Source organism: Taurulus bubalis (genome assembly GCF_910589615.1).
Source record: "Taurulus bubalis genome assembly, chromosome: 2".
NCBI lineage: Eukaryota > Metazoa > Chordata > Actinopteri > Perciformes > Cottidae > Taurulus > Taurulus bubalis.
Genome location: NC_136590.1, coordinates 13,696,216 through 13,719,915, shown reverse-complemented (window position 1 = coordinate 13,719,915; position 23,700 = coordinate 13,696,216).

Genomic DNA, 23,700 nt, shown 5'->3' with positions numbered 1-23,700 from the left:
TTGAAAGATAGTTGATAGATCGGGATTTTATTCTCATGTGTACATCGATACAAGTTTTAGTGCACCAGTAATCTGAATCATCACAGTCAGCATTACTGGCATTCATTGTGTTGTGGCAAGTGGGTAAAGTTTACTTATGTGAATATTCAAACATAGCGGAGTGTGTCTACTTTTTAGTGAGTCCACTGTTATGGTCAAGAATTTTGTTTACGACAGTTATTATTCAGGAACCCAAAAATGAATGATTGTCATTTCAGAAGTGTTTAAGGATGATGGATTTAAGGCCTCTTGAAACCCCTCTTGTTTTTGTAGCTTTTTCTCGATCTCTTGAGCAAACAGTCTTGAAGTATGAAGACAAGACACACTTTAGGGAAAATGGGTTTAGTTGGATTTAAATGTATATAAATGTGGCACATACGACTCCAAAGCCCTTTAATTATCTTCTCCTGCTCCAGATTTTAAGTTATGCTGAATAAGTGTCTAATCATTAATTTGCTTACAATAATGTATCACGCTGGTCAGCATTGCATCAGATTATCACTCATGTAACCCCTCAATGCTCTGCTGGCTGCAAATATTAGCCTGGGCCTCGGCGGAGAACGGGTGACAGCCTAAGTGATGAGGCTCATTATCCGAGTGAATCATGGATAACCTCTGGATGCCTTTGGGAGGTCACAGCCATATGACCATGATTATACTGTCATATAAACCATTGGTTCCCAACCATCTTTGATTTAGGAAACCCCCTCAGCTCTGTTTAAATCCATGCCCCCCGCCAGTAAAGGCAGAACCCAATTGTTTGTCTTTCACACACATATTCTGCGTCATTAGGACCAGGGAAAAAGTCACTGAAGGCAGGATTAAATATGTTTTCTCTAGTTATTTTACTAGAAATTATGATTTTGATCATAACAGATGACTTAGTTCTTGCATTTGCGCCAATATTATTCTATGACTGCCTCATAACCTCCAGATATTTAAAGCTTCCCCCAAGAGCATTTTGCATACCACGGGTTGATATGAACAAAACTGGAAACTTAACATACCGGTACAGTAGAGTGTTTTGGCAGCATGACACATGCAAAGAGAGGTTTTGAGCGTTAACGTTTCCATTTTAGAAACCTCAAATAGTCACACAGACTTATCCCATCATCCCATCCTGCAAAACAGCTTGTGAAAGAAACAAATGATAACAACTAAAGGCTCAACTACAGGCCACAGTCAGTATTGTAAGTAATGGGGTGCTGGATTTACATGGTGCAGCTGTTGGCAAAGGTTGCTCCAACAATGGCAACACGCTGCTATATTGAACCGGGTCAATGTGAGCTTTTGGAAAGGATGCACTCATGAATGTTAATTGGCAGAGCAAGAGACCTTTTCCGCCCCGATACACTTCATGTGACCGGAACATATTGTAACTCAGGGATCAGAGCGACGACAGGACTGGTTGACAATGTGATTAACGACTAAAAGTATGTGAAGCGGTCTACGGAAACAACATTTGGGATGACTATGGTGGACTCCGGTGAATTAATTTGGACCTGTCAAATGTGACTGTGTTTCATTAGCTGAGCGGTCCAAAGATGATGGAAATTAACTTGTGTTTATGTCAAAACGTTGTTTGGATTAAAATAAAATAAAAGTTGCTTTTGACTCTGAAGCAAATTTTTGGAAAGTGATCTGTCATTTCTGGATGAGTCATGTTAAATCATATCAGTTACATGTGTTATGGCATATAAAAGCTCTCACTCACCTCCCAGGGGGCTGATAGCAGAGGGTTCAAACTAAGGGTTTAAAAACAGCACCAAGTAGATATGGAGCAAACGCGTAGCGGTGGACGGACTAAGGTTTCATGGTTCCACACGGCTGCTAATGACATCATGAATGAAACTTTGGGAGAGCAAAACTGAGTCCACATGTTTGTCAGAAACCAATTTGACAGATAGATTGATACAAATATCCCTAACATATTGCAATTTTAGTTAAATTAGTTCACAACCACTTGGCTCACTTAGGCACAGTAGTGCTTTAGCTGAATGCTAACTCTAGCATGGAAACATGCTCACAAAGACAAGGCTAATATGCTGACAATTAGCAATTTTAATGTTCACAATGTTCACCATTTCAATTTAGTATCTTAGCATGCATTTAGAAACACAAAGTGCAGCTGACTTTGATGAGAATTAAACCAGAGTAGCCTATGTGTTGATCTTTTGATGATGTTTACAATAAAGAATAAAAGTGAGGGGATAACCAAATTGATTTTGGTTCATCCCAAAGGGAACATGAATGTCTACACAAAAGTTAATCTTAATCCCGCCAATAATTGTTGAGTTATTTCAGTCTGGACCAAAGTGATGGACCAAGTGACAGATGGGCATTGCCATCCATGGAGCCACTAGCTTGGTTCAAAATACTGTCCTGTACTTGCATGTGCTTGTTGCATGCCAGCCACCTCTGCATGTTGAAATTACGATTAGACGGTTAGAAAATAAGGGATGATTGATGAAGGAGAAAAACAATCTAAACCCTTGAGAAACTAGAGAGGAAACATGAACCTGGGTCAGAGTCAGACAGATATTGTGGAATGTTTACGCTCAAGAAGAGCTTCAATAATGTTTGTCTGAGTGCTTTTTAAAATTGCATGAGGGACGGGAACTCTGTTGGCCACATAGGACTCTGTCTCCTATACCTTTTAACTGTGGAATGTGGTTGCAAACCAAATTTCACTGCCAAGACAAATGAGAGATCTTATAATAGAAAGCAATACAGGGGAGTTTCACCTAGATTCAAACCTTCGACCTGTGTAACGTCTGTTGTTTTATATGAAAGATAAAGATTTATTCTGAGAAAAAAAAGCATGAAGTAAGATAGCAGTTTACATGTCTTTTCAAACTTTATTGCTTTTTCACATACATAATCTACTTGCAAATTAGAATGACAAAGCAAGAAAAAGTTTACATTTAGCCCAAATGATTGCCGTGTGTCAGGTTCAACTTCAAGTTACATAGGAGAGGAATATTATAGACATATTTCATCTGTCTGTTTTTCACGAGGGCTATTGTTACATTTTGTAACCACCAAAATGTGTAGTTATTGCCATATTTTATCTTCACAACTGTTTACTATCAATCACACTGTTAAACTGGATCTTCAAGTGTTTCCCAATGTACTTCAGATCAAGCGAATGCTCCCTTTTTCTCATTTTCTTTGGTCTCCCTACCGCGTTTGTCTTTCTGGCACACCGTTCTTCACATGCACTTTACTCTTACTCATGTCTCCCCTCTTTTCCTGCATCTTTATCCATGCTATGATGAGTTCATGGAAAATAATTTGATAACATATTGGTGACAAAAAGATGGGATAATCTGGTATTACAACTCCTTTTGCCAAAGTCTGAAGTACAGATGGATGGGAACAGTGCCAAGTTGGCTTAAAATATAAGGTATACATATTCATTTAGTTCTCTGCATATTTTTGGATTACCTCCAATATGTTAATTTGTTCACCATATTGTTGTTTTAAAAAAAAAGAAAAGTGAAATGTATCTAAAAGGGGCCAAATATTTTCATGTAAATTATTTAATTTTATACATGTCCCCCACTCTTTAAGAACCTCTTTGCCTCTCCAGCTTTGTTGATTTGCAACAGCAGGTAGTTCCCTAAAGGGGGCAGTGTGGTCAAGCTAAACCAGCTGACATTGGACAAAGCGGCATGAGCAAAACCTCAGCAACATGCTTAAGTTGACGGAGATGAGAACAGAGAAAGATAGAACAAGAAAAACATCCAAGGAAAACTTGAAGAGAGAGAGAGAGTTAAAGGGAGACAGAAGTGCAGTAGATGTGTTCGAACAAATGACACTTCTAGTCTTCTCTAGTTTAGTCCATCCATCACACTTGTGCATGGGAGAGAGAGAAAGCAGCTTAACTACCATAAGAAAGCAGCTGCTTTTATTGAAACCTGTTATTGGCGTGCCAAGATTACACTGAACAACAACAACGCTCTTCCCTGGAAGCCAGTAAAATGCCTACAACAAACACTTGGCTTGCCTACAGCGCTGTTAAAAGCCACAGAGGTTGGTCTTAATGATACTTGGTAACTATTACAGACTATTAAATGTAAGGAATAAAAAAGGAAAAGAACGGGAGAGAGAGCGAGAGAAGAGGGAGAGGAGCAACAGGGATTCGTTGCTGTGCGTGTGTATAGACTGTATGAAAGGTAGTTTGATTTTTTAATGAAAAAGTGTGTTTTTGTGTCTGCCTAGAGACAGATAAAATAGTTCTCTGCCTGATCTGCTGTTACAACCATCAGCAACACACAATACAGGCCAGAGAGCTGTTGTGTATGCTTGAGTGGTTAGGGCAGGGCATGGGCCTTTCTGTGATTTCCCCCAAACGTCTCATGTCAGTATTCCAGCAATCTCACCACACCTGAGTAACTGTGAGGCAGACGTGATCCGGTCCACTTCTCGGTTGCCTCTGAGTGTGTGTGTATGTCCACATAGCTGCTAATCCCATTGTCTTTATGTATGTATTCAACTGAAAGCTTGCTATGACCTCTAAGGGACAGGGGAGGTCATTGGCGCAGACAGTTCTTAGAAGCAGCAGCCACGAGATAAAACATGATATCTGAAGTCATTTCTAAACGTGCTGCAACATTAGAACAGAAAACACTTAAATCATTTTGCAGGGTCCATTTGTTCCTATATGGCAAACTGATTTTCCAAGGAAAGCTTGGGAGAGGCTTGTTTTTCTCGTTTTGTGCAGAACTGATCCGTCCCTGTGAAGAAACACAGAGCTAAAGCCCTCGTCATCTTTCATCTTACACCTCTGAATTGCCTTTATTTTCGGGGGGCCCATAAATTGGCTCTTCTAGTCCAATAAATGGCTCCTTTTGGGGTGGGATTTATAGTGAGGGGTGGCAATGGGGTGTACGGGGGGGTTAAAAACCAACCTTTTGATGTCCCCTCTGCTTAACAGGCCGTGCAGACGCGCCTGTCCATATGCTGTACGGTGCCTTGGCCACACACTGCTAGCGTGCAATTCTCTCACACACAGGCACATTACAAGATATTAAACTACTTTTCTGCTTTCATTCAGTCATGGGATGTAACAGCCAAGCAGGGTGGTTCACATTAAGCTGTGCCACTTCCTCAGCTGTAATTAAAGCCGCCCATGCAGGGGGTCTCTAACAGTCTTGTTTTGCTACACCCCTGATCCTGACCTTTTTAAAAGGAGACGGTGAAGCTTTTTTTTCTTTCTAACACTGCAGAAAACCTTGAAATAATATAGTCTGAAGTTTATTTCTGGGTGATGATGTGTTTCAACTTGTTAAAAATCAACCAAAATACTTAACTTCTGATGTCACAAATAGAAAGCTTTGGCACTACAGTTTACACAAGATCACAGATGTGATATATAAGCACACTGCCTCATAAAAACGCTCTACAGAAGGGTGACAAATGGTGAAACCTACATACGCAAATATGGGTGTCTCAATTAATTGGTGAAACCAGTTGGGGGAACAAACATGGTGATGGCGGAAGCCCTCACTATTAATGTGACGAACATGTGGCGTTGGCCCAGTGTAAGATAAGATCAGGTGCACTATGCTTCAAGCTAGTGTTTGTAAAGTAAAGAACAAACTCGTTTATAGCTCAGCTGTTTTTTATTTATTTTAATCAGCATATACTGTAGGTCTAAAAGCAAACAGAAGGCAGTTAGAACTGGACCACAGTTACCTCAGCCAACACACATGGCAGTACCTTTATAGTGCATTCTGAAACTATATCAGACCCCTTCACTTTTCACATTTTATTATGTTGTAAATTAAGCAACATTTGAAGGATATCTTCCCCTCAATCTTCTATCAAAAACCACAATAATACACTTTAGACTTTTTAGCAAACTTATTCAAATGTGAAAACAGAAATATCACATGGAAACAAGTATTCAGACTGTTAAGTCAGTACTCCGTCGAAGCGCCGTTGGCACTAGTTATACAGCCTGTAGTCCTTTTTGGTATCTGATACAAGTCCACACATGGATTAGGGGATTTTCTGCAGTTTCTCCCGTCTCCACACAGGATCTCAGACACAGTGACCTTCGGGTTCCTGGTCACCTCTCTGACAAAGGCCCTGCTTCCCCGATTGCTCAGTCTACAGGCGGCCAGTTCAAAGAAGACTCCTGATTGTTACAAACGTCTTCCGTTTAAGAGTCATAGAGGCCACTATGCTCTCTGGAACCTTCAATGTGGCAGAATGTTTTGTATTCTTCCTCTTTCTCCATCTGTGCCTCGCTGCAATCCTGTCTGAGCTCTGCAGGCAGTTTTTTCAATGTTTTTTTCTCTGCTATGCAATGTCAGCCATGAGACCTTATAGACAGGCCTGTGCCTTTCCAAATCACATCTAATCAATTGAATTATAGACTCCAATCGAGGTGTAGAAATGTGGGAGGCACCTTAGCAAAGGTTTCATAGCAAAGGGTCTGCATTGTCTTCTTTTCTTTTTGACAAATTCGGAAATTTTGTTTTTGCAAAACTTAACTTAAATTATTTTAGCATACGGTTGCATCTGAATATTTTTCGAATGCACTGTCTATTGTGGCTGATGGTGCACGGTTGACTGGGTGAAGTGATGAGTTGAGGTGGGAATCTCAATAGTGACCACTAGTGGGCAGATCGAGAATGGCAGAAGTTCTGAGATGAACCAGAGACAGACAGGAGAAGAGAGGATGACATACAAGTTACTGTAGACAGCAAGACAATGTTGGCCACAATGTGTCCTTGTTATCTATCGAGGTTTTCTATTTGTTTGTGAGATAATCCATCACTCTGTTTGTTTTTCTCTCAGTTTTCCTTCTTCATGTCTCTCTAGTCCTTTCTTTTCCTCCTTCTTTATCTCGCCCATAAACACCTTTGCTCTCTCTTCACTCTGCCTTTTGAATTCTCTTTCTCTCTCTCTCTCTCTCTCTCTCTCTCTGAGGCAGATGAGCCAGGTGATAGTGACAGCCAGCTGTATGCCAGTTACCACGGCGATGACAGCTGCCAGCCCAGGTGCTCAGGCAGCTGGGGAAGCCTAGGAATGTGTATGTGAGAGGAAAAGAGAGTGGGATATGTCTGTGACACTGGTGTCTGTGTGTATGCATACTTCTGTATGTGTGACAGAGATGGTGGAGGGAGGGACCTGGGTGCTAGTGAGGACACAGGTGTGTTAGTGATGGTGGGAGCGTGGGAGAAGGCTGGGAGAAGAGCAGTGGTGGGGTAAACTGACCTTTGACCTTTTTCATCGCCTGGGCACTCGGAGACTCGGATGTGTCTCAATGTCTGCTCATTGTCTAGACGTTTGTCCGTCACTCAGTACTTGGCGACCGTGTCTCAGCGAGCGTAATTGAGTCAAGACATGAAATCATTGCAGGAAACACGCAACGTGCTTAGTTAGTGCTCAGATGACATCAGCTTGTTAAATTGGAACCTCTCAAATAAAACAAGGTTATGAGATGAACTAGAAAGATAATGACTGAAACTCTGACCATTCCAACACCGTTTGGAAGCTTTCCCTCCGCTATTTCATTGATGGTTCAAGCGCTATTGAGTCATCACAGCAAATCACATTCCTCCTGTGGTGCACCTGTGAGACACGCACAGATGATACAACTCCCTTCAAACAGACTCTCTTTTTCTTTTCTTTCTTTTCCTCTCTTTCTGTCTCTTCTGGGAACATTCCAATCTGCTCCTCTCGTGCACCTTCTCCTCTTCTCCTCCTCCCCCTCCCCTGCTCACCCTGTTCCCTCTCCTGAGAGCGGGAGGCCGCGGTGCCATCACTCACCACTTGATGATAACCGGCACAAAGGGGGCCTTGGTGGCCCCGGCTGCGGCCGCTCAGGGTGCACCGCCACTGGGGAGAGAGTGGAGGAAAGTCCCCCTCCTCTGCCGATTCCCTGCAGTCCTCCGTCGTCCCCACCTCCTCAGATGATGAAAACTCTGTCAATGCGGATTAGGAAGGAGCGGTGTGCGTCGGCGGAGGGAATAACAGTGATTAAAGCCGTGCCGCCGCACCTCTGTATGTCCATCGCTCTTTCAACTTGCTCACTTTTTGTCACTTCATACTAATTTTGGGATTCCAAATCTTTTCATGCTGCTTTCACATTGCCAAGCTGTTATTAAGCTTCAATTTTTTTATGAGGAGTTTTAACGGGTTTCCATTTAGCCTTGCTGGTGCATTTTGATGATCAAAGGCATGTAAGCCTTAGCTTATACAGGTGGTAACAGCATGCTCAGGGTGACAATGAGACATTTTGCTCTACTGATTCACAGTGTGTGGTCTCCATTAACGATCTATCTTTCATGTTTGAAATATATAATACATGTATAGACCAACGTTTGGGATATATTGTAGAAAGGTGGGGGCTCTAGAGACATTTTGAACAGTGGATGATGGCGATGAAGAAAAGGAGACGGCGGGCGCCTCGAGGGCACGGGACTGAAGGATTCTGGGATGGGGGCATTAAGTTGGGAGGAGGGAGTATTCTCAGGCTGGCACAACAACGGTCTCGCTTCATGGTGAGAGAAAATGGGCGCTGAAGAAGGGTGGTGGGAGGGTGCAGGCTCCGAAATTGATTTCATGCCGGAGTCAGACACAGTCCCAAGGAAGGATTAATATGTGCGTGTGTGTGCGTAGAAGAGCAAGAGAGTCCAGTGTGAATTCTGAGGGGCACACAATGGCAGAAGCAGGGATGGAGAGACAGGAAAAGAGAGGGGCCGGCCTGCATCAAAGAGACTGGATCTGCATGAGAAAAAGCATGTTGCTATTTTGCTGTTGACGGCAGCAGGCAGCGCCACAAAAAGTGTGTGTTTGTTGTTTGCTATTATCAGTTCCACAGACCTAAACCACACGTCCAGTGAACTATATTTTCAATGATGTTACGAGCATTATTTTCCCTCACTATAGCATCCAACAGAACTAAGAAAGGATTTGTGGAAACCAGAAATGATATCAGTATTCCCGTGAGCACTGGCAAAAGTCTGGCAGAAATGTAACTAAATAGGAAACGTTGTTATCCCTTCAATTACATTTAATCATTATTTAAACCCCCAAAGAAATTTCTATTTTGTCACATGTACCACTAGCTGATAAAACATTAAATGCAAACGTGCATGAAAGATCTCATTAGTGCAGTGCCAAGTATGTAAAACACATGCAGCAGACCAGTGATCTCCATACCACTGCAAAGTAGTGAGACCTTGAGGGATCAGAACGTTGGGGTCTACGTGCCATTTAAAATTCAGACTGTTTCCTCCTCTAATGTCTCTCCCCACACACACACGTTCAAGTGCACAATTGCACACTTGGAATCCCTCACTTTTAAGTATTCTCACACAAGCATAAGAATATGTGTACACAGACACGCTGTGGGAGTGCATACCTTTGAAGAGTGCTTTGCATTGGTCTGCTCCACAGACCACAAACCTGCACTGATGCCTTTATTTGTACTCATTACACCTCTCATGAACTCAGCCGCTTTCTTACACTCTTCCATTCCTTCTTGAAGTGTTGTCGTCCTTGCCCTCGCTCTCCGTTGCCCTCTTACTTCTAGTCCATTTTTCCCTTGATCTCTCCTTCCTTCGCTCCCTCAGTCTCTCTCCACTCTCTCTGTCTCTCCTCTGTCCTTTCCCCCCTTCTTGGCATCGGCGGCAGCATCTCTTTTAAGGCACATGTCAAGGGAACTGTCTGCCGCTTTCAAAGGCCTTTGTGTCCGGCCTTTCTTCCCCTTAATTTGGTTTCCCCAAAACACTTTCCCATAGCATGGCCGTCTCGCCCCCTTTTCTCCCAGCTACCCCTCTCCTCTCATCTCTCCCTCCCTCTCACAGTTGCAACTGTCCCAAATACGTTTTACTGAAGATGATATGCATAAAGTCGGGGTGTCTCAGACTTTTCTGTAATCTTAATTCATGAGCGTACATGTCAACATATGTTACGGTGATCAGAATATAAATTACATCAAATAATAAAAAATAAAAAAATCCTCTTTACTCCGAATATTTTTCAGAAGAAGATTCTTCAACATGCCAATATAAATTGTATTCTCAGAAGAGTATAGGGAGATGAGGAACGATGAAGAACATATGGTCAAAGTGATGCAAAAAAATAGAGAGCAAGGAAATCTCACAGCATGGTAATTATACTTCCTAGTACCGGGCCCTCCAGTGCGTCCCGGGCATCCGGTTTCACCGCTGCCCTCTTCCCATGACTTCTCTGACTGCATAGGTTTCTTCAGGGAGCTTCTTGTCATGGCAACGCTTACCAAAGTATTCTTCTGTCTGCAGTCCGAGTGAGAGGGAAGATGACCTTAGAACAAAAGGAGCATATTTATTTATTTGCTTTGCAAGACGATGGAGATGAAAGACGCCATGGAGATGACACGTTAAAAGTTTTTTGCCTACGGCAGAGAGTTGGCAGGAGAAATACATTCTGGAAACAAGCGTGCGGTGCCCCTGGTCGGTGCAAGTGACGGCATTCTTCCTCGCATGTGTGTGCAGCGCTGCAGTGTCCTCACCTCAGGCAGACACATGTGGTTTTAATCCAGCGTATACGGACATACTCCTTCACTTTATCTGCATCTCTTTCTCCTCCCACAAACCTCTCTTGCGTCTCTTCATCTAGCCCATCAGTCCTGCCTTTGCTCCCATTCCTGCCTCTTAGACAGCAGTCTTCCTTTCCTTCACAATATATATTTCCCTTTCATATCTCTTATATCCCTTGCCAAGATATTTTCTACATTGTTTCACCTTTTTGCTGAAGCCCTTTCTTCCTTTTCCCCCGTCGTCGCTCCTGAACACGTCAGCTATCTGTCATTCACTCTACCCTGACATCTTTGAAGTATTTTCCTCCAGGAGCGTCACAACTGTCTCACTGCAGGATCTATTACTTCTCCTCTGTATTACCTCTCACATCCCACCGCTTTGAGAGAGTCAAGCCAAAAACATCTCTCCTCCAGAGATGTGTGATTGTATGTGTTTCATCAGTGGTTCTAGTTGCATCCTAAACCACGAGGGGTCAGAGAAACATACTGTATGTTTTCACAACTGTCCAGGGACTGAAAAAGTACAAATCTGTAGTGGATAATCTTTCCTTTGAGGCGTGTGTTTGTGAGTAAGTAACTTCCTCTCCAATAGACTGTTGTATAAGCATAATTGTGTCCAAGTGTGAAAGAGACGTGTTCTCTCGGTGCTGAGAGCTTTAGCGTGATAAACAGGAGATGGTTGAAAAGGAGATGTTTGTCGACTCGTCCACCTCACGGAACTTATTTCATCCCCGCTGGAGTCTTGAACTGCTGTTTACAGTAATGCAGGATGTTTCCACAGCTCTAAAGGAAAACAGGGGAAAATCACATCTTTTTGATTGTCTTTTCTTGAAAGTGGTTTCAAATTTTGACTGCCAGAAGAGGGCCAATGCAGACTGTCTTCAACTTTTTTTCAAAGGGTGGGGGGCCGTGGTTGATTTGGAGTCTCTCTCTATCGCAGAATCAACAATGGGATTGCATTACTGAGACTTGAGGAACTCTGTGAAAGCAATGAGACATCAGATGCTTTAAAAAAATGGTTTAGCCTACTTTAGGGCCTTTTTCAGTCGGATGACGGTTATTGAGAGTGATATGAAGTGAGAGTGATACGGCCAGGGTCAGAGCAAGTCCTCTTGCGAGCAACAAAACATGGGAGAGGCATACTACAATGGAACGATCATGATGGAGGACATTTGCTTCTAATTGACCTCCACCCTCTCGACTGGGCCCCCCAGTCAGGCGTGGCTCGTCGCCCTGAGTAACCCCACGCAGCATCTCCACTTCCCAGAGAGCAGAATAGGAGCACTCTCTCTTCTTCCTTTGACACACGCAGCCTTGTACCTTTGGCCTGAGAAGCAGGGGAGAGGTTGTTTTTGCTGTCTGAACTCAACCAACCATCAAACCGCTCACAGCTGGGACCCAGAGCCGTGACCTGGGACCAGGACTCTGAGGAAACTGGCTTTCTCCAGAGTAACGTCAGATATATCAGCAGTGGTGGTGATAAATGTGATAGGTTGCTAAAATGTGCTGAAAGGTTTCCTTTTTCATAATCATTTCTAAGCTTTGGGAGCCGTCCTACGGGCATGTTCAGATAACTAAGCAGAGAAACAAAGAGGCACTTGATATGATATGCCATGACATAAAAAGTTTAAATCATGGCTCTATTTTCCACAATCAGTTAACCTGATGTCAAACAACTCTGTGAAATTGGCCATTTATTTGGTTTCCAAATGAGACAGGCCACCACTTCAAAGAGATTGATTACTGCTGCCAAGCATGCATGAAATCACGAGACATATTTTCTGTTGCACCTAAATTATTCCAAGCACCGCATTTTAGAGGTTAGACCTTTCCTGATGGCTCCAGAACAGGGCTGCACATGCACACACATGCACAACAATACTGGCAGCAACGCACATGCTTGAACACACACACACACACACACACACACACACACACACACACACACACACACACACACACACACACACACACCACAGCTGAGACAGCCCCCCCACACACTTTCTTGCTCTGACTATTTGTGTAAGCAAAGATTTAAAGTGGAGAGGGGGGGAATAAGAGGGAGAGAAGACAGTGAGAGCGAGCTGCTGATCTGACAGCGTTTTGATGGGCACAAGCTGGAAACAATTTGTGGGAGGTAGGAGGGGGGATAACTTTAATACAAATTCCTCCCAGCGCAGCCATGTGTCCCGGTCGACCTGAGCTGCCCCAGCACACCTCCCTAGAAACTCACACCCTCTGCCCGTCTCCCGCCTCACCCACCTCAGAGCGCTCCAGTATATGCTTAGCTGTCAGTCACAGCCGCCTGTCACATTCTCCTCACGCCTGAAGTGTCCATGTTTGTGTGCATAAGAAATGCGGTGTTTGAAGAGAGGTATTCTGGGAGTCAATCATCTCGCGGACGAGAGTGACAGTTGGTTTTGGTTTCGCAGTACCTGAAAGTGTTTTGTCTCAGCAGACCTCGTCATGTAGGTCTAAGATTGTAATCCTGTGGCGGCTCAGCTCCTGTCATGAGGTGCTGTGACTGATCAGGTGATATATTGACTTTAAGCAGAGCGCTGCAGATGGATTGTGGAGTAAGAAGAAAATAAGTTGTAGTTGACGTTCAGAAAGTCGGCCTCATACTGTTTCAACCTGTCTGCCATTAGGGCATCATTTGTTCTCCTTTTGATGAAATAGGTCATTTGCGGTGAGGATTAGACGGAGATTATACTTAACAATCATTGTTCCGAAGCAGAGCGGCCCGCTCTCACTTCATCATCCACTCGTCTTGTAAAAAGATACCCTGCACTTTTCTGCACCATTGGCAAGCATGATTGACCACAATTAGGCCAATTACAGCCAATTTTAATGACTGGGACAAATTGATGACAGGGTTTATGGGAGCAGCTGTCCTCATTTTCACCATATTACTCTCATCAGCCTGGACATCACTGAATGAGCTGTAGAGGCAGCGGGAAAGGTGGGGGAGGTTGCACAGTGGAATGCACCCTATGTGTGGAAGTGTAGGCGAGTGCTCAGGCTCTTTTTCTGTGTGGATGCAAGTGTTAGGGTGTGTGTGTGTTTGTGCGTTTGTGTGTTCAGCTCGGTGTTGAGTCACGTCCAGGGCTGATCTGTAGTCACCGCTGCGCCAGAGCTGCAGGTGTCTCTGTGCCCCGTCGATTGCGGGCCGCCTCTTTTTCCCAGGAAAATGCTTTCAACCAGAGTTGGGTTACAGCAAAGCAGCACAGACATCTGAGAGATGCCAGGAATGTCCCTCCCCATCAAAGGGCAGCATTTGGCCATTTTTATATCTGCAATTAAAAATGGAACAATAAGAGAGAGGAGAGAGAATGAGTGCGAGGTTAGACAGAGGAGAGAGTGAAAGAGGGTTGGAATAGGGGGAAGAAGGGGAGAAGGAATGTCAGCACCTGCCATGGCTGCATGCTCTGCCAAAGAAAAAATAGCCGCTGAAAAGAATGATGAAGTATGATTCTACCCCTCCACCCATATTATTTTCAATAAACCCTTTAATAAAAGAGAATGACCCCTCTTGACCTCCACTTTGCATCTGGTTGTAATTGTTGGGGGAATGCCTTGCCAAATTCAAAGACCTGTGAAGGTAAACATGTCTCCTGTAGCTTGAAAAAGCCACAATGCTACAGCCATTCACTTTGTTTCAAGATCATTGTAAAGTTGAATTTGATTAAAATATAGTGTTTAAAGACAAACATGTGTAACTGTGGTAGAACTAGTGCTAGTGTACTATGCTTTTAGCCACGTTAAGCTCATTGTTTTGGTTTTCGGCCCAAAAGTTTGGTTTGTTCACTCTTGACACTCAGTAGGGTCTTTTTTAGCTGCAGCAGTCAGCTGGTAAAAGCAACAACAAATCCATTCGCTCACTGCTAAACAGTCAAATATTTCCCTCAATAGTAAGTAGAGACCAAAAGAAAGCTAATTGGAGAGTGAATATTGGACTTACATTCATTAGGCGAACACAAACACAACTCCAAATATAGCTAGGTGGTATATCGTCCTTTAAAGGTTTATCGACATATTTTCAAACAAAACACAATCAGACAATACCCTTTATATCGATATAGGCTGATTTACATGAACTGTTTCTTCCATGAAGAAAAACGTCAGTGTTTCATCTCACCTCTAAAAAAATAAAAGTTTGTGCAAGTTTAAGCTTAATTCTTTTCCTTAAGGAAGGCCTACAACCCGGTTATTGTTCAGTCCTCTAAAGGTCAACAATGATCATCGTAATGAAGTTGACCAGAGTTGTTGTCACTTGGAATTGGAGGAAAACATCACGTTTAATGGGCTTTCATTTATAAAAGCCCTCCACAGCCTTTAAATCTCTGTGCTTCACATATTTCTCTTGAAATATGCTTGTTTTTACAGCCCATGAAAACAGCCCAAATATAACCCAGAATAAGGGACACAGCTTCCACCTTGGGAGGCTTGTAAAAATGGGTGTTCATTGCATTTTCTTTCTCGAAGCCACCTGTGCACACTGGCTTTGCTTTTATCTTTCAATTTCTGAAATGTAACCTGTACATTCTGACCAAAACAGAACAGAGTTTTAGTAAAATGTTCCCTTCGATTTTCCCCAATCACTTACTTAAATGGAGTTTTCAATTTTGATCTATGAAATACATTTTTTTGTCGTTGGCTTTGGAGTAGTGGTGGAACATAGTTGATCCTTTGAGTTGGGTGTGACCGTGTCTGGCAAACCTAGACAAGCCACTTAATAGCCTTTCTTTCATACGGTATGTCTAAATCCTTTGCATGCTCCCTCTGTTGCTCCATCCCACTTTGGCTTCCTCTCTCTCTCTGTGACTTGGGGAGCTTTCAGTCGGCACATTGCGTGCGACAGTGGTGCAAGCTGGAATGGCCCAGTCCAGGAGCAATAACATAACTGGTGCAATGTAGAGGTGTGTATCTTTGTGTGTGTGTGTGGCTGAGACAGTGGATGCACCTGAAGTAAGCTAGGAGTGTTTTTTAAACAAGTCAGTCGACATACATATGTGTGCTTAAAAGACTTAACCATCTGGCAAACGCCACTATAGATTAACCAGCTTGCAGTTTCGCCCGTGACGCTGACTTCCATGGCCAACTCCAACAGGCAGCTGCGTTCTGGCGCCCCATAAACAGAATTCCTGCCTGATTTTACAGTTCTTTCCTTTTCCTTGTTCCCTTCAACAAAATGTGGATTAGGAGTCGTGCCTTTTAGGGTGTGAGCTGGACAGCATCTCGATCTTTAGTGATTTGATCAGTTCTGCTATAATAGACTGGCCTACTGAGAAATTGTTCCAGCAACCTGTTCAATCCAGGTGGCAAGTGAGCTACACAATCCAGAAAAGAGAGACGTATTCCAGCTGTGGGTACGCTGCTCGTGAAAATATCCATATCGTGAGAGCAGGTGCTTAAAAAGGCAACTTTTACACTTACTGAACAACCATCTCTAAATACTGATGTGAGTAATCTGACAGGCACTATGACTCTCTACTCTTTTTTCCCCCACATGTAAAGGAGTCCATATGACATGAATGTCCCTTCAAAATCCACTTGACGAACATGGCGTTCTGGGTAAAGACATTGATTGGCTGGTGCCCTGCTGTGATGCTACAGAGGTGGATTTTTAATGGAGGTTTTTTTTTCGGGCAGGAAGTCCCGTCGGTCGCTATAAAGCTTACTCATATAAAGAGGTAATCCCCAAATAATTACAGGTGGGGTGCTCCATATACAGACTCAGACTGAGGGAGAGGAACCACTAGCCAAGGTCACCCCCCACCAATCAAACTCCCCTACCTCAAACCATGGATGATAAAACACTAATAGGCTGAGGCTAACACACGCTATTTAACAGGTGGATTTAAAGTGTTTTCACCAACTGTTTCTTATTAGACACCAACAAAGTGCAGGTAAAACACCAGCATCAGGACAGGCAGCGTAGATTGTGAAAAACTCCACTTTATCTAATTATATTGCAGGGTTACTTTTGGGGTTATTGAACATCAACTTGAGCTTGTGGTTTGTCCCAGAGGCTCAAGATACAGTTTCCACAGCAAGTGGTTTAACCTCCTCCACTCATGGTAGCTTTTCTCCTGCATTCTCTCATACCAGACATGTTGACATGGTCACGGCTAGAGTTACAGACCATCCTGCATAAAACAACACAGTCGGACGATACATAAAGGAAACAAATGTTACAGTACTTAGTAAATGAATACAGAATGTGGTAGATTTTGAGTTGATTGAAATGGGAACAAGGCCAGTTGAATTATTGACTTGAGTTTCTTGAGCTGATCAAGATAGAAAAGAATAAATAACAGAGTGAAAGAGAGAGATGAAAAACAGGCTCTCCTGCAGACTTATGGTTGATGTATTACATACGTAACTGGATCCCCTTCAGAGACTGAATATTGTCTGATTATGAGATCTTAAATAAGGTGGTTTACACATTCAAATTACAACATTGACATTTATAAAATTTCTTCAACCTCCTGTTTCTATTGAATTTATTTCCCAGAGATCACTTGTTATTTAAATAATATGGCCACTACTGTTCTGTTTTCTTTCTTAAAATTTCTGCAGAGGTAATTGAACTTTCATCAGGTTGCACTCTTTTCTATGTGTGCTGCTGGACAAATTGCATAATGAGTTATTCTTCTGTTTGTTCAAAAGAAAGCTCTGTTGCAAATATATAGAATACACATCCTGGGAAAGCCCTTCCCTGCATTGGCTTGCATTATACCCTGTCCCACAGTTGTGCTACAGTTGTTTCAAAAATTATATTGTTATTTAAATTTTGCATATTATTACTTCAAAGGCTATAAGACATTGCCGTTAACTCTTCTCGTCGTCTTGGCTTCTCTCCGGCTCTGAGAGTTGATTTACAGACAACAGCGGTGTGGGCATATGGGTCTTCCACAACAACTGTGACCATTCCTCAAAAATAACACTGCTCTAGTGTACACTAACACAGCCTACTAGACAAATCTGTGGCTTTACTTCTCACCTAAGAATGCAAACTAGCAGATACTACATTTCACATAACAGTTGCTGTACTTGCTGCCAGGTGGGATGTCTTACTGTGTTATCGTACAACACCTGATACATATTTCCAAGCAGGTTCTGCTTATAATCTGATAAAGAAGTCTTTGATTTATGCTATTTGGCAAGTTCAGATGGAGATGATGGATGGTGAGTGTAAACACAGTGTTCAATTGACTGCGCGACAACTGCAGCAATGAAACCTTTCAAACTAATAGAATCAATCAATGCACTTTGGGCATAACAATACACAATAATAGTCGCAATATTATGTTTATTTAGCAGAATGTTCCATATCCCAAAAAGTGGGGGATGGATGTGGGCAGTTGTGGGAGCAAGGTATTCCCTAAAAACACTGGAGGCCAAGTGAAATTGAGCCTAATTCCCTGGAATGCCGCTTCCGTCTGGTCATGTCGATAAAAATAAAGCTTATTGTGATAGTGGGGGTTCAGCCCCCAGCTAGAGTAATGAAAAGAAAACTGGCAGAGCTCCCAATGGGGAAAGCTCACCTTCCACCCTGCTGGCCATAAGCTATACTCACATGAATGCATACCTACAGGAGAGAAGTGTGTGTTTATGTGCGTAAATTGTGTGTTTGCATGCACAATTTTGGGAGCAAAGGTTATTCGGAATGTTAAGCTGCACACAAACATGCACTTATCCAGTGTCGGTGTAAGGAAAAGCGAAGGAGGGAAAGTGAATGAGAGGGTTTGGAACCACGACAGGTATTTAAGTGACGTGCAGGTGTGTTTGGTGGTCAGAGGTGACTGCGCTGAATCACAGTTAAGGATTTCTGAAGTAAATGCCCACCAGAAAAGGAGATATCATGTCCCTCACATGTAAAAACAAAACAAAAAGTCATCAAGAAGGCAGTAAGTTGAGTACACATGACCAGGTGAGAAGGTATGAACGTGTGGGATGTGTAACAGGAAGCGAACCGCCTCAACGCAAGAACGGACGACAGCTGCACCGGTCTCTCCGGCTGGAGGCTTTACGAGTCGACTCAGGTGTGCGTCTTTACAAGCCAGAGGATGCATTTAATGAGGCTTCCTTACATGCTGAATGAGCTAAACTTTATGCTGAGCTAAACTAACCATCTTTTGGTTGTACATTCATATGTAGCATACAGGCATGAGAGTGGTATCGATCTTCTCATCTTATTCTCGCCAAGAAAGCAAACGTATTTCCTAACTTAAAAAACAACAACTGTTTCACTAAATTGTCTTATTTGTAGAATATATAGAGCCCCAATAGGGTTACAAGTTGAGCTGGATAACATAATTGAGCATGATTAGTGCATTTTACAACATGCATTAACCTGTTGAAGCTGAAATGCTTCACTTTAAGCATATAATGGTGCTCACTAAAAAGAAAAATATGCGAGTGTTGTTGCGGCAGGAAACCCGCTGTCCATCTGATTCAGCTACTGCAAAACACATAAACTATGCAAGATAACTTTAAAATTTGGTTCAGGCTGTTTTAGTTGTAGTTATTTTAACTAAAAGAAAATATGGCACTTCATTTACTGTTATTGTAGGCGTTCAAGTCGGACACTCCTAATACTTAAGGCTAAGCCTAGGTGAATGAGCATGATATAAAAGATGAGTGTAGAGTTATGTTTCAGACAAATTCATCAACATTATGAATTTAAAAATGTTAAAAGGGTCTCAAATCACTGTAATAACAACATGAAATTACAGAGTTTAGCAGCGTTTCCACAATAAGTCTCCACTATTTTACCTGGATGAGATCCATCCCTGATGCTTTCTGTTTAAGCAGATGATGAATACTGTGTAGAGCTTTGTTTGTTAGATGGATCCAACATTCACTCACTGCTTAATTGAATTAACTTTGGTTTACGGGTTGAGTCAGAATAGGGTCTAGAAAAGCTCCAAGAAATGTTTTTAATTCAGGAAAAAATGGTTTTGAGGCAGTGAACTCCATTGTTGGTTTGTGTCTTTTGGAGAAATGTGTATTAGTGTGTGTGTTAATATTTTTTAGTTTGTGTTCGTGGCAAAGAGAAAGCAGGAAGTTAGAGCTTCACAGGGTTCAAATTACAAAGCATGGGTGTAGTGGGATGGGGGTAAAGCATTCTTTAAAATCACAATACTGCTGCTGTTTACGTGTGCAGCGTGACCTCACAGAATATTCTGTCATGATTTTAGTTTGAAACAAGTTGACTCACAGTCATCAGAATTGCTGTTCTGAACAAATAAAGGTACTGAGAAAACAAACTCCCCAGAAGGTTCATTTAGTAGCTGTGCTGGAACTTTCAATCACATCGCATGATTTGCCCAGTTATGTAATTATATTTAAATTTCAGTTTTGCTAAACATTTTTAAGGATTTCTCAAACTTAAAATATATTGCAATACATCCAACAACCTCTGTGTAAAAATACAGTTTGATATAACAGGTTTAGGTATGCTTAGGAATAGGTTGCTGTGATGTACCCTTTCTAAACTGTAGTCAACCCAATGCATCAGGATTCACTGCATCCCAGCAGCCAGGCGGCAACCTCTGTTTCCGAACAGTGAAGCCAATGCGGAGGTGCCTTAAACTTGCATTCTTTCTAATGGCCAGTAGGGGGCGACTCTGGTTGCAAAGAGAAGTCAGATAGAAGTCTAAAAGAAAATTACCCTTCTTCTGACTTTATTTATTACCTCAGTAAACATTGTAAACATGACTCAATGGTTCAATCGCTAGTTTAAAGTCTTCTTCAATACAGCATGATGTTCATTTCGTAAATTATGATCCCATTTAGAGTAAAACAGATTAAGGTGTGACCAATATGTGATTGACAGGTCGCTACAATTGCGTTGTTCGGTCTGGGAGTTGTCCTTTGTTTTAGTCGTTCTGCTTTAACCCTTTCACTGTTTATTCAGTTCATGAAAGATAATTGTAAAAATGGCCTTTTCAGCATTCGGTTGTACATAGCTCCCACCCTCTCATGTCACTTCTGGTTTCAAATACTAAAATGGCGACAGCCAAAATGTGGAACTTAAGGCTTCTAAACTGCTGTCCACAAACCAACGGGTGATGTCAGGGTGACCACGTCCTCTTCTTACGAGTCTACATGCTGCTCGGGCTGCAGCAGCGGAGCTCTCTTCACTTTCAACGTCATACAACATTATGCTAACATTGCCACAGCATTATAGCAGTCAGTGGCTGATGGTAAGCAGGCTGGCAGGCCCGGGGTGAACAGGAATGCAGGCTTTCTGTATGTTTGTGCTGCTGCAGCTGGGCTTGGCCACAGGTATGTACGAGGCTGTGAGGTGGAATACTCAGAGTGGGCGGAGGTCCATGCCATCTGCACGCTGTACCGTGGGAGAAAAGCTGAGGGATAGACGAAGCAGCTAGCACGGTGGTAAAAGATGTCAAGACAAATAGACAGAGGGAGAGAGTGAGGGGAATCCTTGTGCTGCACCAAGGCTGAGTGGATGGAGGCAGCTGTTCGGCATGTAGGCTAGCTTTAGGGGTTGGCAGACAACATGAAGGCCTGACTTTTGGTGTTGACAGTAACACTAAAACTGTCATCCCCACAATTGCTGACGGAGACTAATTCACAAATGTACATGTAATTGTGAGGTGAAGAAGTTGGTTAAATGTACTTACCTTAAACCTGCAATAACATAATATGTTGTCCACTAGAGGGCATCAGAAACAAGTTGTGAACATATCATCACCTTATAAATTGATATGGTAAACCTTTTAGTAATTACATCATGGAAAAAAAATCTCTGCACAAAAAAACGTGTTGAGCAGATAGTCTATTGTGCGATACAGGAGGTATCACTCGCTGGATTATAATTAATTGTGAACTTTGTAAACAGTTGCTTATTTACAGTTACAGAGCAACGTTACAGAGCAACATTACAATCATTTGGAGTTGTGTTTCTGGCTGGATGAATAGAAGTCCAATATTCACTCTTCGCATCTTTTAAGCTCTGGTTTTGGTCTCTACCAACTCCTGAAGGAAATATCTGTCTCTTTAGTAACTAAATGCTCCACAATGTTCAACAGCTAACTTTATCTCTCTGCCGTTTGGTGCTAAGCAGGTAGTGTGCAGTGGGCTTTTTGAGCTTTTTCACTATTCACTAGATACCTGTTTACAGGTATCTAGTGAATAGTAACCCTCTCAGGTACAAAAGTGAGCGCTGCATGTAACTTTCCATCTTTTGGAGGGGCATATGTGGTGGGGGTATCCAGATGGCCCCTTAATTAAAACCAGATGGGAGCAGTGAAAAAAAGAATAATAATGAAGAGATTTATGTATTACACTGAGAAATATAAAGATCAGGTCACTTGAATAATGGCATGTGATTATACAGCTCATCTTTTTTGTGGGGAATCACAATTGTGCAACAATAAAAGACAGAAATAAGTCATAACAAAGTTTAACATATGAAAGCAAGGAGTACTTGAGTAGTAGTATTCTTCTCGGGTCCTCATAATTAGACTAGTAGAAGTTAAGTCATTTGTTCTCAGTATTTCACTATTTTACAACATGAAATATGTTTTCCTTGAAACTGTAATGACAGTAAAAACTCTCAAAGGCACATATTTCCTCTTCTCTAAACTCTTTTTGGCTGAAAAAAAAAACATGTCAAAGAGAATTTTTCACAAATGTCACAAATATGCTTCAAATTATCTACCCACAAATAGCTATACAGGTCCATATATTTCTGAGGTAAAACGCTAATGGCTACAAGTCAACATTAATTCTCTCCAAAGCGCTTGAGTCGATCAAACTCCACAGTAGGCCGTGCTAACCACCGCTGAAAAGTCATAACCACAGTGGTTATTGTAGGGCTGGTGTTAGCCATATTGTAGCTCAACACCTTCTAATGACCATCAGCCTATTGCAGCTCACTTTAGATGTGTAATCTGATACCGCTGTTCACACCACAAACCAACAGGTCTTCGGGGACTTCTCAAAAGGTGTCTTGTAATTGACTCCCACTGAAAGCCGCCTTTAACTGACTGATTGAGTAGTTAGATTTGTTGAAAGATAAATAACCAATGAAGAGGAGTTCTGGTTGGAGAGTAAAACAGGCGAGCGCTGCCAGAGACTTATGGTGTTTTCTGGCCTAAAGTAAACCAATTTTGAACTATGAAAGCAAGTTTGGCTTGCCTTCTGCACTTAACTCTATTATGATTATGATTACAAGCTTGGCAATTTGTGAAGGTCAAGTATGGTGTTTTTGACAAGGAAGACATAAACAAAGTTGTTCTTTCTCTCGTTTGTGTTTTCTTCATTTTGAGTCTCACTCGTTTTGAATCCTAGTTTTTTATTTTTGCAAATTAGACAAAGCTTCAGGAGTCTGTTGCATTCTAGTGAACTTAGGAAGCCCTCTCACCTGGTTGTTATTATGCATGTTTTTCGTGTGGTATGGCCGCCCCACTCTTTCCACCCCAATAACCCTCTCCTAACCTCTGCCTTGAAATAATAATCATAACTTTGTCGTCATGGCACCCTGACAGACATAGCCCACTCCCTCTGAACTTGGACCCCAAAGATCACTGTCATTTGTAGGTTTCTTGCACTGCAGCAGAGGGGATATAACTGGATTCAGGAGTTAAGTGCTTCTTCATGATGTTGCATTCAGGGCGGCTGTGTTGTGGATTATGCACAAAGCTGCTTCATCTGTCTGCGAAATGGCCTGCTTGTGTCAGTGGGCTATGTAAACACAGAGCCTTCATATATGAACATCAGTGTTGACTTTTCAAAGCATGAGAGAAAAAATATAGAGAACCTAAAGGTCACATGAGAGGGCATGCTGGTTGAAGGAGAAAGGAGGATTGTAAAGCATTAAAAGAAGTGTCTTTATTTTATGTCGTTTTCATGTAGAATACCGATGTCCTATTGCTTATAAAATGTTCTTCTTTAGCATATATAAACCACACTAATGTCTGCTGAATTTCTTTAAAAAAAAAAAATTTTAAACCCAAAGTAGAACATCTGTCTCTGTCTCAATCACTTCGATGGGGTTTTCCCTGCCCCCACTCCTATCTCAGGTTTCTGGGAATGCTACAGGTGCACATTCAGGTGGAGCAATACAGATCCTCTCTATTGCTCCT